Here is a 17,180-nt window from a genome sequence, read left to right as displayed (position 1 = left end):
CCATGGATAGTATCTGTTCATGGGATTTCCAGGCAAGAATATTGGAGTGGATTACCATTTCCTTCTCTAGGGGATCTTCCCAACCCAGAGATCAAACCTGGGTCTCCGACACTGCAGGCAGATTCTTTACCAACTGAACAACCTGCAAAGCCCATTTCATCCGTAGGTATCAGTTATACATTTATCATCTGACTGTTGAAAAGTCTTAGTTTATGAAAACCTTTACATTTTAATTAACTTGCAAAAAATCTACCATTTCAAAATTAAAACAAAAATCCCCCCAAACAGTGGTCTATCAGTATCCATGGGGTGTCGGTTCCAGGACCCCCATGGATGCGAAAATTCACAGATGCTCAAGTCCCTTACATAAATTGGCATAGTATTTGCATAGAATCTACTCACATCCTCTTGTACACTTTAAAATATCTCTGCTGCTGCTACTGCTGCTAAGTCGCTTCAGTCGTGTCCAACTCTGTGCGACCCCACAGACGGCAGCCCACCAGGCTCCCCCGTCCCTGGGATTCTCCAGGCAAGAACACTGGAGTGGGTTGCCATTTCCTTCTGCAATGCGTGAAAGTGAAGTCACTCAGTCATGTCCAACTCTTAGCGACCCCATGGACTGCAGCCCACCAGGCTCCTCCATCCATGGGATTTTCCAGGCAAGAGTACTGGAGTGGGGTTCCATTGCCTTCTCCGAAATATCTCTAGATTACTTATAATACCCAATACAATGTAAATGCTATGTAAATAGTCACTGGCGTACAGCAAGTTTAAGTTTTGGTTTTTAGAATTTTCTGGAATTTTTTTCCCGAGGAATGTCATCTATATGAGGTTGGTTGAATCTGTGGCTGTGGAACCGGTGGTTGCAGAGGACTGGTTGTACCTTTAGTCAAAATGGGCTTTTTCAGAAAGGCTGATTATGTAAAGTTGATGATAAACTGATCTACTCAATAGTAAGGCAAGAATCACCTGTTTGCCAGTGTAAAAATTCCTTCCAAGAGTACATATATACCTGGTGAGGGTGTAATTATGATCTGTTTTCTAGATCAGGAAAATGAAGCTTGGAGAGATTAACTAGATCTGTTCAAGATTGATACCACAGCTGGAAAATGAGAGTGCCAAGGTTCAAATCCAGGGCTGACACCAAAGCCTGTGCTCTTAACTACTGTGCTTATGGTGTGCAGCAAGAGAATCATGAACAGGTGAGAAGTCACACTCCTACCTATAAGAAGGCACACTGCACAGCTCAACCTCCCAGCTTTCCCCCAACACAGCCTCCCTCCCATTCACCAGCACCCAGACGGAAAGGCAGAAAGGAACTGGAGCTGCTTCTCATAAAGGCTGCCCCCAACTAAGACGGGCACCAAGCTAAGTCTTTGGCAGATATGTTTACACAGAAGAAGAATGTCAAGGGCCATGCTTCCTGCCCTCAGAAAGCTTGGTCTAGTTTATACCCAAAGATCATGTCCTCCAATTGCCCACAATACATGGTGTGCTCAGGGACTGTAGTACACGTGCACATATACATCAGCGTGTGTAGTGGATGTAACAGTCATGCAAATGCACATGTATATGGAGAGCACTGTAGATTTTTCTCTAAAAATATCCTAGCAGCTCCACTCTACTTAATAATTTAATACTTCATATAGCTGAGCTAAATGGACTCAACCTAGCTATGAGAAAAATAAAAAAGGTTTACTAAATAAGAGTATACCTAAGCTTTAAGGGTTACTGGTTAAACTATTAAGGACTCTTTCAAAGTAACCTCAAGCACTTAGAAATTTTCCATTTACATGTAAAACCAAGACTAAAGAAATTGCAAATTCCTTAAGGATCATGCTAGGTAATATGTGATTTATGTTTTTTATATATACATATACACACAAATGAAAATATAACAGTCTTTGAAAAACACTGTATTTAAGATTTTAAGCTAGTTAGTTTAGTCTTCTCTCTACTTCCTCAAATATTGCAAGTTAGTATGGATTTATTACACATGATGAAATTTAAGAAATAATCAGAATTCTAAGAGGTAAGCAATGATGAAAAGTGGGAGATCAGCATAATGGAGATAATTAGTTGTCAGAGCTTAATTCTAAGATCATATACCACAATTTAAATATGAAATGTGGAAATAATCCAAAAGAAATAATAAAAACAAATATCTATTTTAATCAGTGTCTTACTTTCTTCCATTAATTATTTCTATCCCATTTTAGCTACGATTTCACAAGGGAGACAAAGAGATAAAAAGGGACCACTCCTGAAAAATTAGAAATATCCCAGGACCAGAGTGAAAAACATAAAAATTTGGTCTATACGGGTTCAGAACAAGCATCCCCCAAATGGGCTACTCTTCAGTTCAGTAACTCAGTCTTGTCCAACACTTTGCGGCCCCATGAATTGCAGCATGCCAGGCCTCCCTGTCCATCACCAACTCCTGGCGTTCACCCAAACTGAAGTCCATCAAGTCGGTGATGCCATCCAGCCATCTCCTCCTCTGTCCTCCCCTTCTCCTCCTGTGCCCAATCCCTCCCAGCATCAGGGTCTTTTCCAATGAGTCAACTCTTCGCACGAGGTGGCCAAAGTACTGGAGTTTCAGTTTTAGCATCAGTCCTTCCAAAGAACACCCAGGATTGATCTCCTTTAGAATGGACTGGTTGGGTCTCCTTGCAGTCCAAGGGACTCTCAAGAGTCTTCTCCAACACCACCTTTCAAAAACATCAATTCTTCAGCGCTCAGCTTTCTTCACAGTCCAACTCTCACATCCATACATGACCACAGGAAAAACCATAGCCTTGACTCATAGCCTTGACTAGATGTACCTTTGTTGCCAAAGTAATGTCTCTGCTTTTGAATATGCTATCTAGGTTGGTCATAACTTTCCTTCCAAGGAGTAAGCGTATTTTAATTTCATGGCTGCAGTCACCATCTGCAGTGATTTTGGAGCCCCCCAAAATAAAGTCTGACACTGTTTCCACTGTTTCCCCATCTATTTCCCATGAAGTGATGGGACCAGATGCCATGATCTTCGTTTTCTGAATGTTGAGCTTTAAGCCAACTTTTCCACTCTCCTCTTTCACTTTCATCAAGAGGCTTTTTGTTCCTCTTCACTTTCTGCCATAAGGGTGGTGTCATCTGCATATCTGAGGTTATTGATATTTCTCCCAGCGATCTTGATTCCAGCTTGTGCTTCTTCCAGCCCAGCGTTTCTCATGATGTACTCTGCATAGAAGTTAAATAAGCAGGGTGACAATATACAGCCTTGATGTACTCCTTTTCCTATTTTCATGCAAAGATAAGCTCAATAAAGGACAGAAATGGTATGAACCTAACAGAAGCAGAAGATATTAAGAAGAGATGGCAAGAATACACAGAAGAACTGTACAAAAAAGATCTTCACGACCCAGAAAATCACAATGGTGTGATCACTGACCTAGAGCCAGACATCCTGGAATGTGAAGTCAAGTGGGCCTTAGAAAGCATCACTACGAACAAAGCTAGTGGAGGTGATGGAATTCCAGTTGAGCTATTCCAAATCCTGAAAGATGATGCTGTGAAAGTGCCGCATTCAATCTGCCAGCAAATTTGGAAAACTCAGCAGTGGCCACAGGACTGGAAAAGGTCAGTTTTCATTCCAATCCCAAAGAAAGACAATGCCAAAGAATGCTCAAACTACCGCACAATTGCACTCATCTCACACGCTAGTAAAGTAATGCTCAAAGTTCTCCAAGCCAGGCTTCAGCAATATGTGAACTGTGAACTTCCTGATGTTGAAGCTGGTTTTAGAAAAGGCAGAGGAACCAGAGATCAAATTGCCAACATCCGCTGGATCATGGAAAAAGCAAGAGAGTTCCAGAAAAACATCTATTTCTGCTTTATTGACTATGCCAAAGCCTTTGACTGTGTGGATCACAATAAACTGTGGAAAATTATGAAAGAGATGGGAATACCAGACCACTTGACCTGCCTCTTGAGAAATTTGTATGCAGGTCAGGAAGCAACAGTTAGAACTGGACATGGAACAACAGACTGGTTCCAAATAGGAAAAGGAGTACGTCAAGGCTGTATATTGTCACCCTGTTTATTTAACTTCTATGCAGAGTACATCATGAGAAACGCTGGACTGGAAGAAACACAAGCTGGAATCAAGATTGCTGGGAGAAATATCAATAACCTCAGATATGCAGATGACACCACCCTTATGGCAGAAAGTGAAGAGAAACTAAAAAGCCTCTTGATGAAGGTGAAAGTGGAGAGTGAAGAAGTTGGCTTAAAGCTCAACATTCAGAAAACGAAGATCATGGCATCCGGTCCCATCACTTCATGGGAAATAGATGGGGAAACAGTGGAAACAGTGTCAGACTTTATTTTGGGGGGCTCCAAAATCACTGCAGATGGTGACTGCAGCCATGAAATTAAAAGACGCTTACTCCTTGGAAGGAAAGTTATGACCAACCTAGATAGCATATTGAAAAGCAGAGACATTACTTTGCCAACAAAGGTTCGTCTAGTCAAGGCTATGGTTTTCCCTGTGGTCATGTATGGATGTGAGAGTTGGACTGTGAAGAAAGCTGAGCACCAAAGAATTGATGCTTTTGAACTGTGGTGTTGGAGAAGACGCTTGAGAGTCCCTTGGACTGCAAGGAGATCCAACCAGTCCATTCTGAAGGAGATCAGCCGTGGGATTTCTTTGGAAGGAATGATGCTAAAGCTGAAACTCCAGTACTTTGGCCACCTCATGTGAAGAGTTGACTCATTGGAAAAGACTCTGATGCTGGGAGGGATTGGGTGCAAGAGGAGAAGGGGAGGACAGAGGATGAGATGGCTGGATGGCATCACTGACTCGATGGACGTGAGTCTGAGTGAACGCCGGGAATGGTGATGGACAGGGAGGCCCGGCGTGCTGCGATTCATGGGGTCGCAAAGAGTCGGACACGACTGAGCGACTGATCTGATCTGATATGATCTGTTGTTCCATGTCCAGTTCTAACTGTTGCTTCCTGATCTGCATATAAATTCCTCAAGATGCAGGTCAGGTGGTCTGGTAAATAAATCTTCCTCTGTGATAATGAAGGACTGAAAATACTGTATTTGATACAATAATCAATTAAGGAAAAATCTGCTCCTTAAATTTTTAAGTCCAATATCTTTTGAAAAGGATTTGCAGTGAGGGGAGAATGTTTCTGTGCTTCTATTGTCAGTAAATATAATGTTAAAATGTATTGAATGATTGCAGATGGTTAACAAGTCTTTTTTTTTTTTTTTTTTTGATGATGGTGGGTAAATGGGTCATCCCTACAATTCTTTAAATCTTTCTGTATGTTTGAAAATGGTTACAGTAAAATGTTGGAAGTAAAGCTGCCCACAGTCAAAAGACCTGCAGGCAGCTTCATAAACCATGTTCTGGCAGCAAAAGGAGCACTTGTCCTGACATCACATGCTTGCAGCAACCATGTGGATCTAAACATGTGCTCTCTCAAAGAACTTCATACAAATCAATAAACAAAGGCGTGGAGATGTGAAATGATTTTCTCAAGGCCAAAATGCTAAACGGCAGAGTTGAGAGGGAAAAATACTAAAGCGTCTGGCATCAACTTTGGCCCTTAATTATCATTCCATACTGCGTCTCACTCTCATAAGGGTCAAATATTCCTAGCTGTCTATTTCACCTATTTTTGAATATTTATGTAACTGTTTATGGCATTTTTCTGGGTAAAACGCATCTAATTTTATATTGTCTAATATATATCTCTTCTAGGTTCTAGACCAAATACAATTCTTAACATGCATAAAGTATGTTATTCTTTGGAAAAGAAAAATGTGAATTTCTAGCCTAATCTCATTACTCAACCTCTTATGCAGGCCAGGAAGCAACAGTTAGAACTGGATATGGAACAACAGACTGGTTCCAAATAGGAAAAGGAGTACGTCAAGGCTGTATATTGTCACCCTGCTTATTTAACTTCTATGCAGAGTACATCATGAGAAACGCTGGACTGGAAGAAGCACAAGCTGGAATCAAGATTGCCGGAAGAAATATCAATAACCTCAGATATGCAGATGACACCACCCTTATGGCAGAAAGTGAAGAGAAACTGAAAAGCCTCTTGATAACAGTGAAAGTGGAGAATGGAAAAGTTGGCTTAAAGCTCAACATTCAGAAAACTAAGACCATGGCATCCAGTCCCATCACTTCACGGCAAATAGATGGGGAAACAGTGGAAACAGTGGCTGACTTTATTTTGGGGGGCTCCAAAATCATTGCAGATGGTGACTGCAGCCATGAAATTAACAGATGCTTACTCCTTGGAAGGAAAGTTACGACCAGCCTAGATAGCATATTCAAAAGCAGAGACATTACTTTGCCAACAAAGGTCCGTCTCGTCAAGCCTATGGTTTTTCTAGTAGTCATGTATAGATGTGAGAGTTGGACTGTAAAGAAAGCTGAGCACCGAAGAATTGATGCTTTTGAACTGTGGTGTTGGAGAAGACTCTTGAGAGTCCCTTGGACTGCAAGGAGATCCAACCAGTCCATCCTAAAGGAGATCATTCCTGGGTGTTCACTGGAAGGTCTGATGTTGAAGCTGAAACTCCAATACTTTGGCCACCTGATGCAAAGAGCTGATTCATTTGAAAAGACCCTGATGTTGGGAAAGATTGAGGTCAGGAGGAGAAGGGGACAACAGAAGATGAGATGGTTGGATGGCATCACCGACTCAATGGACATGAGTTTGGGCAGGCTCCAAGAGTTGGTGTTGGACAGGGAGGCCTGGCGTGCTGCGGTTCATGGGGTCGCAAAGAGTCAGACACGACTGAGCGACTGAACTGAACAACTGGTGTCAAAGAGTAGCTTGGTGTGTACGTGGGGGAAACCCATGCACTGAAATTGGATACTGAATACTGTATATTATGTAGTCCTATGTCTGGCTTCTTTCGCTTAGCATAGTATTTTGTTCAGCCGTGTTGTTCATGTGTCAGCAACTTGTTCCTTTTAAAGATAAATTTTATTCTATTGTGTGGATAAACTACATTTATTTGCTAGTTGATTGCAGTTGTATTGCTTTTAAGTTTGGAGCTATTATGAATAATACTCCTATGTACATTTGCATAATTGTCTGTGTGGACATATATTTTCATTTCTCTTGAATAGATACCTAAGAGTGAAATAGCTGGATCATATTTTGTTGTTCAGTCACTCAGTCGTGGCCACCTGATGCAGAGAGCTGACTCATTGGAAAAGACCCTGATGCTGGGAAAGATTGAGGGCAGGAGGAGAAGGGGACAACAGAGGATGAGATGGTTGGATGGCATCACCGACTCAATGGACATGAGTTTGGGCAAACTCTGGGGGTTGGTGATGGACAGGGAGGCCTGGCGTGCTGCAGTTCATGGGGTCGCAAAGAGTCGGACACGACTGAGTGACTGAACTAAACTGAATAAACCAAATAATCAGAACACCATATCTTTTCATCATTTACTGTTGCAGGACCACCGAGCACTGATAGCAAAGTAGGCTTAATCCCAGCTGTACCATTTTAAGTAATACTGTCACTGAAGTAGGTTATGATTGAATAGATATTGAACTCTACAACCAAGAAAGCACTGTTTAGAATCAAGGTCACACAGATGCATGAGCCTTGAAGTATACCACCAGTCCTTTCCTCAGTTTGTAGTAGTAAGTTAATGTCTATACCTGAACCCATTCAGAAATATAAGAGTTTTTCCATTTTGTTCAGCTCTATTAAAAGAGGGTTCATGTCCTATAAATTCATTCCAATGTTTTAGAAGACCTAAAAACTTTCTACCTCTAACAAAAAAAACTCTTCAGTCATGCGTGTTCCCCCCTTATTCTTTTTGCACTGAACTCAGAGCAACTAGTTGATATTTGCTTGTCAAAATTCTTCATTGCTTGAAGGTTGTTATTTAAAAACTGAACCATCAGCTGATGACCAGGGCCGTGGCTTATACATGACTTACACGTTCTGCCCCTAACAAAGTCTTCAAGTAAAACTGGTCTTCAATTGATCTAATCATTCTTGAAACTTCCCTTAAGGTTCTTAATTTCTAATGATGCAACTGTTAAGTAGGTAGAATATGGAAAAGGAGTCCAAAATGGCGGTGGCTAAAAGACAAGGAAGGTCAAAGGAAGGTCCGAGGACCAGAGTGAAGACTTCAGGCAGAACAAACAGCACTCCTGGCTAAGCCCTATAAAAGGAGGAGCCAAAGTGCTTTCTCACGGACTCTCTCCTACGAGCATTCGCTCTTTCTCTCTCTCCCTCTATCCCTCTCTCTCTCCCCACCCCCACCCCCCCCACCCCTCCCCGCGCGCTCCTCCACTCTCTTCTCTTCGAGTCTTTGGGTTGGCATGCCCTCACACTTCGAGGATGGATTCTCGGGCTATCATCTAAATAAAATAGAGCTGTAACACTTGATTTGCCTAAGAGCTATAACATGGTTTGTCTAGGACCCGAGAGCTGTGACGCGCCGAGGGCTTTAATGTCCATCACTCCAAATCTTTGTTGTGATGAGACAAAGAATCGAGAAACATACACTCGCGTGACATCTGTGGTGCCGTGACTCGGGTTTAACCTGGCTGAAACAACCTCCGCGCAGAAGAGGCCAAGCACAGCAGGAGCCCAACTCTGCGAAGCTCCCGCGCTAGAAGTGGAAGGCGAAGAAACCCATGGCAGGGGAAGGCCCTTGGTGCTGGAAACCACGACAGTGAAAAACGAACTCACAGAAAGCTCATGTGGCCCAGTCTCAGATTCCAGAAGACCTCCGGTTAAGGTAAGAGGTCCTTGCTCCTATGGCTGGAGGGACCTTTATAATCTCCCGTTTCTTGTTTCCTCAAACCTCCCGAGAACAGGCAGGCAGCAGGGGGCACAACTGAGGGACTCTGGAGAGGCTACTCCTCAGCATGTCCCAAAGGCGCTATCTGCTGAGCCCCAGTAGCTGTTACACAAGCCGGTGGGGGTTCTTCTGTCCTTTCTCTTCTCTGTGCCAAGCATCAGACCAATGGAACTGTGAGCACCAGTCAGATACTTAGCAAATTTTCCATGAAATTTGGGCTATGAAGGGGATTCCTTGGCACGTTTTTCCCACTGCTTTTTCCTCCTGTCCTTCAGCTCTCTCCCGGGACTCAAGCCCAGCCTAAACTAATGAAACTCAGGTTCCGATGTCTCATTGCAAAAATTCTTTGAGAGACAAAGCGATAAGAGGTGGATTTGTTAGGATCTGGAGAGAAGCCACTCTTCATGGTGTGAACCATTGCCGAGGGCAAGGGCTGGGGCCATGGTATTAGGCCTGGCTAGGTTTTGTGCTGCTACTGCTGCTAAGTTGTGTCAGTTGTGTCCGACTCTGTGCGACCCTGTAGATGTCAGCCCACCAGGCTCCCCCGTCCTGGGATTCTCCAGGCAAGAACACTGGAGTGGGTTGCCATTTCCTTCTCCAGTGCATGAAACTGAAAAGTGAAAGTGAAGTCGCTCAGTCGTGTCTGACTCCCAGCGACCCCATGGCCTGCAGCCCTCCAGGCTCCTCCGTTCATGGGATTGTCTAGGCAAGAGTACTGGAGTGGGGTGCCATTGCCTTCTCCAGGTTTTGTGAGGGGGTGGGATTCATATGCTAATGAGTGAGAGGATCATCCCAGCCATTGGGGAACCACCCACTCCTCCCTCTTTTGTCCTTGTGCCTTGGAGCTGCCCTGCCACCTCTGGGTGTGTCTGTTGGCTTATAGATTGGGGATTAAGGTTTACTTGAATTTGACTTGTCATCTTAGACCCAACTGATTTTAATTGGTTTACATTATACCCTTATGCTATGTCATTCTTTCAAAGGTTGTGCTCTGCCCCCTTCCCTCCTGTTTCATGCTCTTTTCCTGAGCCCCATCCAGACCCATAAGGTTGCCTCTACAATCTTCTGGAGAGACAACCAGAAAATAGCTGGCCTTGGGAGGGAAATACTCTATAATATCCAGCCCCCTAATCCTACCCAATACTGGTCACACTGGAGATCTTGGGGATGCCCAAACTCCAGTCCTGGGGATCCCAGGAGGTCATCACGCCTTGACCTGCCCAGGGACCCAATTCTCGGGAGGCTGTCACGCCTCGACCTGCCTGGGGATTCGCTCTCTAGGAGGCTGTCACGCCTCAGCCTGCCTGGGTATCTGCACCCTGACCCGGAGACGCCTGGCTCTCAGGTTGCAACAGTACTAGGTAGGATGAACTTATATCATATCTATTCCTGTCCACGGTAGGCAAACTAGCAATGAGTTACAAACCTCTTAATTCTACCCAGCACTGGTCACACTGGAGATCTTGGGGATGCCCAAACTCCAGTCCGGGGGGTCCCAGGAGGTCATCACGCCTTGACCTCCCTAGGGATTGGTCTTTGAAAGGTTGTCACGCCTCAATCTGTTTGGGGATCCTCTAGTCCCAGGGGTCCCAGGAGGTCGTCACGCCTCGACCTGCCCGGGGATTCGATCTCTAGGAGGCTGTCACGCCTCAGCCTGCCTGGGGATCTGCACCCTGACCCGGGGACACCTGGCTCTCAGGTTGCAACAGTTCTGGGTAGGATAAGCTTCAGAAAGGCTCACCCCTAAGGAAGTCCACCCATAAAAATCCAAAGAGGTCTTTTTCTTTTCTCCCTGTCACGACTGTCTTTCAGATGGGAAATGACCAATCCACTTCCCAGCAGACGCCCTTGAGATGTATCTTTGATAACTGGAAGCTGTTCAACCCTCTAGCTCTAAGGAGAAGTCGTTTGAAATTCTTTTGTGCCACTGAGTGGCCACAGTATCCACTGGGGGACGAGGAACACTGGCCTGAGGATGGAACTTTAAATTACAATACCATCATGCAATTAGAATTATTCTGCAAAAGACAAGGGAAATGGACAGAGATCCCCTATGTCCAAATTTTCTTCCGACTAAGAGATATGAAGGAACTCTGTCTTAAGTATGGGGTTGTAGTACACCCTAAAAGTGAGCCCACTAGGCAAATGGTGTTAGGCACAGGCAACCAAGAAAAGGAACCCCCTCGTGAAGGCTCACCTCTCACAGCTCCCAAGTTGCCTGGTGCTCCTTCCTCGTACCCAAACCTGCCCCCATATCCGGGAGCACCTCCTCCACAAAAGCCAGTTCAAGTATGTCCCTTAGTTGAAACTGGAGAATTTGGACCAACCCGGGTCCATAAGCCCTTCTCCCTCTTAGAACTAAGGCAGATCAAACAAGACCTGGGAAGCTATACAGATGACCCAGGCAAATATATAGATACATTCCAACATATTACCTTGGCCTTTGACTTGACGTGGAAAGACATCATGGTCATATTTAGTCAAACTTTATCTGATCCTGAACATACCAGGGTCTTAAAGGAAGCCCGGAGGTATGCAACAGGGCTCCACATGTCCAGTGATAGATACCCAGTAGGGGAAACTGCAGTCCCCTCCTCCGATCCTAATTGGAATTATAATGACCCTGAGCACATCTGGGAAAGAGATCATTTTCTAATCGGTGTGAAGGCAGGACTGAAAGCAGCCCAACAAAAAGTAATTAGCTATGTCTGGGTCTCAGCAATAACTCAGGAGCCCAGTGAGAACCCCATTGCCTTTCTGGAAAGGCTAAAAGAGGCCCTCCAAAAGTTTACCAACCTGGACTTAGACTCTAAAGAGGGACAGGTGATTTTAAAGGACAAATTCCTGTCCCAATGTGCATCAGATATCAGAATTAAGTTACAGCAGCTACAACAGCAGGACCCTGCTGCCTCTTTAGATGAGATGGTCCAGACAGCCACCAATACCTTTTATAACAGAGAACAGGAGAAGGAGGCCAAGGCCCAGGAAGAGAGAAAGAGACAAGGCATGCCCAGATGCTGGCCGCCCTCCAGAGAAGCCCTATGGCAAACCCTGAGTCCTTGAGGGACAAGGCATGAGACAAATGCCTGATCTGTAGACAGGTGGGGCATTGGGCCAGAGTGTCCAAATCGTGACAAGTCTCTTAGAACGGCTTGCCACAAATGCCATCAACTGGGACATTGGGCGGCACCCTGCCCTCGGGACCCAAGAGCCTCAAGGTCAAGGGCCAAGCCTACCCTCACAATGGTTCAAGAGAACTGAAGCGGCCCGCTCCAGCCAGCCCGCCTGTCACAGATAACCATCACTGGGCTGGAGCCAAGGGTGCAACTGGATGTGGCAGGTAGGGCTAAGAATTTCTTAGTTGACACGGGGGCTACCTACTCTGCCTTGCTCTCCTACTCCGGAGCCTTCTCCTCCCAAACCTGTACCATTTTGGGTGCTGCAGGAAAAGCAACTACTAAAAGATTCACCTGAGCACTTCTTTGTTGCTGGGATGGACAGATATCTTCCAACCAGTTTCTGGTGGTCCCTGAGTGTCCTATTCCCTTATTGGGAAGAGATATACTCACTAAACTGGGGACCACCCTTGTGATGGGAAGTTTTTCAGCCCCTAGAGCTCTACAGCTCCTGGTTACTACTGAAGAACCCATTACACCTTCAATAGAGAGGGACCAAAAACTATGGGCAGACAAAATTAACCCCCAGGTGTGGGACCAGGGGATTCCGGGACGAGCCCACCAAGCTGAACCCGTCATCACTGTCCTCCGAGATCCCACTCAGTTTCCTAACCGGAAACAATATCCTCTCGAAAGAGAGGCTCGTGAGGGACTACAGCCTTTAATAAATAAACTCCTTGCTTGTGGGCTGTTGGTCCCCACCAGTTCGCCATGTAACACCCCAATCCTCTCAGTAATGAAAAAAGACGGAACCTGGCGAATGGTTCAGGATCTACAGATCATAAATGAAGCTGTAGTCCCCCTCCATCCCACAGTACCCAATCCCTATGTAATCTTGGGAGAAATCCCACCCATATGCATAGTGTCACTGCATCTCATGACAACAGCACTCCTTTGTTGGAACACTGTGCCAGGAAGAAGCGCAACGTCCGCTGGGCAGATGATGCATAAAGAAGTTACGTGTTCACAGATAAAACTGCTGTGGTTCAGGTACTTCCTTTCCCAGCAAAGGCTTGCTGAGGCTTTGTGAGAAAGTGATCTAAATTATTATTTTAATGTTTAAACATAATTTGTTCACTCAGTGATCATTCTCATGGAAGCAAGGCCATAAAAAGGAATACTGCAGCTTTGACCCTACAATTGAGGAGAATTACTCTTTGGATTGTCAGCTAGCTAAAGAACATACTTTTTTTTTCACCTTTTAAAATCACGTGATGTTAAAGGACAAGTGCCCACTCTGCCCTTCTGACCTGTGAATAACTTAAATGGTTTTTTTCCCCCAAAAAACAAAGTACTGCCAGTATTATGACTATTTTCTGAGACAAATGGTACTGTGTTCAAAAAAATTGTTACTTCCTCTAGCAGCATTTTATCTTCTATTGTAAAGACTATTTGTTGTACTAATTAGAAAATATGAAATAAGATAGGGAACTCCAGACTGACACAGCAATTGTTCTGGAAAAGGAAAATACTCTAATAAACTTTGATGTAGTAACTAAGCTATAGATACATCATTGCTAACTCTTACTCTAGGTGCTCTTTGGTGAGAGACATGCTTTGTTCTCTTGTTCATGATATTTCTCTGCAAAGAATTCTCTATGGAGTCGAGCAAGAGAAGTGAATCATTTCTTACCAAGCAAATTTATCAATTTATAAATCTTCTCTAAAGCTCACTTTTGAGTTCAGTTGTAATTATGAGTGATCCTTCATATTTTATTTAAAACTGTTCATTCAGGTAAGAAGTATGTTGAAATTTTGCCAATATCTTAATAAAACCCAGCAATTAAAAAAAAAAAAAAAATCCCACCCAGTGCCAAGTGGTTTACAGTCTTGGATCTCAAAGATGCATTTTTTTTGCACACCACTGGCTAAAGAATCCCAATACCTTTTTGCCTTTGAGCGGGAGGCCCCAGGAGAAAAACACCAACAGATGACTTGGACAGTATTACCTCAGGAGTTCAGAGATAGCCCCCACCTGTTTGAACAGGCCCTTAGCCAGGATCTCCTAGATCTGGACCTGGGACCTAATGGGAAAATATTACAATACGTAGATGACCTACTAATCTGCTCTCCAGATGAGAAAAGTGCCCAAGAACATGAAATTCAGGTTCTAAACATCTTGGCAGAAAGGTGATATAGTCTCCCGTGCTAAGGCACAGATGGTCAAGACAAAGGTCACTTACCTGGGAGTTCAGATTACACACGGGTCCAGGAGGCTGTCCTCTGATCGGATACAAGGAATCCTCCAGTTTCCCTCCCCCACGACTCGAAAACAATTGTGAGCTTTCCTGGGGCTAACTGGTTACTGTAGAATCTGTATACCCAACTACGGTCTAATTGCCCAGCCCTTATATGAAAACTTACAGGGATGAGATGATTCAATCCCACTGATGTGGGGAACTCCTCAAAAGAAGGCAGAGGCTACACTAAAACAGGCCTTAACTCAGGCACCTGCCTTGAGGTTGCCAGACCCAGAAAAAGCATTCCAACTTTATGTCCATGAAAGAGAGGGAATAGTCTTGGGAGTGTTAACTCAAAGGTTGGGGTCTGAGCCCCAGCCTGTGGCTTACTTATCCAAGAGGCTCGATCCAATTACCTGAGGTTGGCCCCCCTGCCTTCGAAATCTTGCAGCTATTGCAATCATGATAGAAGATGCTTTAAAACTCTCCTTTGGGGGCAAACTAACTATTTTTACCAGCCACCAAGTAAAACAACTCCTAAACAGGAGAAGCCATTTATGGATGTCTGATCAAAGAATCCTCAGATATCAAGTAATGCTGATGGAAAATCCAGGCCTCACTATATCCCCTTGTGAGGTTCTTAACCCAGCCACCCTCCTACCTACCCTTGAGGGCTCTCTCCCCTTTCACTCTTGTCTAGAAACCTTGGACCACTGGACAAAACCCCGAGAGGGATTGTCAGAAGATCCTCTGACCAATCCTGAGGAAATCTGGTACATTGATGGAAACAGCTTTGTCTTGGATGGACAAAGAGCTGGGTATGCAGTAGTCTCCAATTTTGAGACCACAGAGGCTAAGCCTCTGCCACCAGGTACTTCAGCCCAATTAGCTGAGCTCATAGCCCTGACTCGAGCTTTAGAGCTGGGAAAAGGAAAAAGAGTAGCCATTTACACTGACTCCAAGTATGCCTTTCTGGTGCTACATGCACATGCGGATATTTGGAAAGAAAGGGGCTACTTGACCACCCGAGGGTCCCCAATCAAATATGGTGATCAGATTCTTCAACTCTTGGAGGCAGTCCATCTGCCCACTAAGGTTTCAGTCTCCCATTGTAAAGGACACCAAAAAAGGAACATGGAAGTGGCACGAGGGAACCAAGCAGCTGATCAGGCAGCTAGGAGAGCAGCATTACAGAACCATGACCTAATAGGGATTGCCACCTTAGTTCCACAGACTCATTTGCCAGAAACTCCTTCATATACTGAAGGTGAGACTCTTAAAGCTAAGAGTGAGGGCTTTCAAGAAGATCATATGGGGTGGTTCCAAAAGGAGGGACTCCTTTTTCTGCCTGGGAACCTCCAATGGAAGTTGGTTAACTCCTTACATGCCACTACTCATTTAGGAGAAAAGGCCCTCCACAGATTACTAGAAAGGTCCTTCAGAGGAACAGGCCTCCAAACAGCTATAAGACAGGTGGTCTCCTCTTGTCCCACTTGCCAATTAAACAACCCCCAAGGAGCTCGAAGACCGCAGCTGGCCCAGCCCATCCAATGACGTGGGGCCTACCCAGGAGAGGACTGGCAGATGGACTTCACCCAGATGCCAGTTTCTCAAGGGTATAAATACCTATTAGCTTTGATAGATACAGTCACAGGATAGATTGAAGGCTTTCCCATCTGGACTGAGAAGGCTGAGGAGGTGGTAAAAAAACTGCTCCATGAAATCATTCCAAGATTTGGTCTGCCCAGGTCATTACAGAGTGACAATGGGACATTACTTACTTCTAAGGTCACCCAAGGAGTCTTGAAAGCATTGGGCATTACTTATTATCTCCATTGTGCCTGGAGGCCTCAATCTTCAGGAAAAGTAGAAAGAGCCAATCAATTCTTAAAATCAGTGATAAAAAAGCAACCCAAGAGACCTCCCTGGGATGGAAGGAGGTTTTACCAACAATAGCTCTCCTCTGCACCCGCACTGCCCCTAAGGGACAGGTTGGTCTTAGTCCTTATGAGATGCTATGTGGGAGACCTTTTGTTTATGTCAATGCCCTCTTCCTAGATCCAGAGGTTCAGACCCTCCAGTCTTATACCATGACCATTGGGCAATTCCAACAGGATATACGCTTGTGGGGTATGAACCAGGACCCAAAAGATTCTAAGGAGTCACCACTATATGCTCCAGGAACTCAAGTGCTAATTAAAGTCTGGAAAGATGGGTCCCCAAAGGCTCAACTCCAGCCCACATGGAAGGGCCCCTACCCTGTAATACTTTCTACCCCCACAGCAGTCAAGGTACCAGGACATGACTCCTGGATTCACTACTCACGAGTCAAGCCGTGGAAGACAACAGAAGAGGACACTCGATACACCTGTGAGCCCCTGGGAGATCTCAGATACCTATTTAGAACTACCAATGAGTGTCATTCTAATGAACACCCCCAAAATCTGATTTCTGGGGACAACATTTCTCAGGATAACTCTAAAGAGCCAACACAGCCTGACAGAGACTGTACTCCAAAACAGACAGAAGATAGATCTTCTGATCCCTGAACAAGGAGGGACTTGAGCCATCCTGGCCATGTGAATTTAAAATTGACCAATGTCCCTACTAGTCCTTGTTATGCTATATTGATGATACTTATGATTATTCCATGTACTGTCAATTGTCTAACCTGTTCTGTCTCTGCCCAGGTCAACCAGCTACAACATGCAGTGCCAGTTCAACAAAGATATAAAACTACAGCCGACCACAGAAAATATCACACACCCTTGGACACCGCTATAAGGACTCTGAGGATTGAGACTAGCAAGAGGGGGAGGCCCAATACCCCTCACCATCCCAGTTCAACAGGAAGTAGCCAGAAAGACCTCGATGCCCCTATTCCCAAAGAATTGGGCCTCCCATCTCTTGGGGGGGGGAATGTTAGGTAGGTAGAATAGGGAAAAGGAGTCCAAAATGGCGGTGGCTAAAA

Source organism: Bos grunniens, chromosome 26 (assembly GCF_055505025.1).
Source record: "Bos grunniens cultivar Pamir isolate PY7600 chromosome 26, Bosgru_T2T1.0, whole genome shotgun sequence".
Taxonomy (NCBI): Eukaryota; Metazoa; Chordata; class Mammalia; order Artiodactyla; family Bovidae; genus Bos; species Bos grunniens.
Note: the sequence above shows the minus strand (reverse complement) of the source record.